This window comes from Pholcus phalangioides, unplaced genomic scaffold (genome assembly GCF_987345545.1).
Source record: "Pholcus phalangioides strain wild (caught in Gottingen) unplaced genomic scaffold, Ppha-v1.0 ptg000003l_1, whole genome shotgun sequence".
NCBI classification, from domain to species: Eukaryota; Metazoa; Arthropoda; class Arachnida; order Araneae; family Pholcidae; genus Pholcus; species Pholcus phalangioides.
The window spans coordinates 37,496,398-37,497,752 of NW_028301596.1; positions in this window are offsets into that span (position 1 = coordinate 37,496,398).

A 1,355-nucleotide genomic window follows, 5' to 3' on the forward strand; every position below is an offset into this window, starting at 1 on the left:
ACTTCACTTCCTGGCGATCAGCAACATGGAGGAAGAGAATATCGGAAATTTTCGTTAAGGTTTTTTTTTTTTAACTATTTAATTCACAAATTAATAAATTACATATGAATATAGCAAAAGAATTTGTATTCAAGTATCTTTTGTAGATATTTAAATTAAAAAATTTGGCAATTCTAACGTTTTGATCTCCATGTCCCGTATTTTCAATGGAATCAACTTCAACTTGGTGTTCTTGATGTGACCATACGTCCCGTATTTTCCAGGACAGTTCCGTATTTTCTGTTTTTTCGGCCGTCCCGACTTTTTGGCGGAAGTGTTCCGGTTTCTCCCGTATTTTACACGAAGCCCACTTGAATTTTCATTCTTTATTGAAGTCAAAGATTGAAATTATTTTTCAACTCATAAATTATATTATGATAATTACAACTATAAATAAGAATATTAATCTCCCACATTTGTCTTCGTGAACTTTTTTTTTTCGTGGAATTCATTTTAATCCACTGCAATTTGCAGTAATGCTTCATTTCCCGGCATTGTGATTTTTCCGTAATTTCAACAATATTTCGCAACTTTGTTCGGTTTTGGCGTCATTTTTGGCAATAATTGGCAATGTCCCGTATTTTCCCGTATTTGGAATCTCAATTTCTCTCGAGGAAATATGGTCAGCCTAGGTATTCTGTATGTATTTTGAGAATTTTTCTGGCATTGTTCAAAATTTTCTTTCCACACAATCGTTATTTTGACGCTGATTAGGTACTAATTGCCATGGAGAAAAGAATAACAGGAGGTGACGCGACCAACGCGTCCGTTGAGAAAGCATGGGGAATATGGGTTGCCAGATGAAGCCAGTGATCGCTCTGTTAAAGGGACCAAGTAAGCACAAACAAACCGTGGCTTCCCATGCTTTAATATGAGAAACAACCCCGTTTTTAAAAATCATTTAAAAATTTACTATTCACTTTAGGAACTCGATTTTTTTCCCTCAAATACCGTGGATATATTTATACAATTGAACGAGAGCTTTTACAATTTTAGTTGTTATTTGTTTTCGAATATTAACTTCAACAACATGGAGCCTTTTGCAAAAATAGCCAAAATTTACCCATATCTTGTGCCCCAAAATTCCTTCTCGGCACTTTAATTTAAAAAAAATTATGCCAAAGCATGTAACACCTCAGTGCTGAGAGAGACACAATGTTTAAAGACACTTGAACTAGCGGTGTTTGAAAAATCTTACTTTTTTTTTTTTGCGAAAAACGTTATATATGCAAAACATTAGCATATACCTTATATAATGCCTTTCAGTTGTTTATGTTAAAATATTGTAGAAATACTTCCAGTCCAGGTAGAACAAC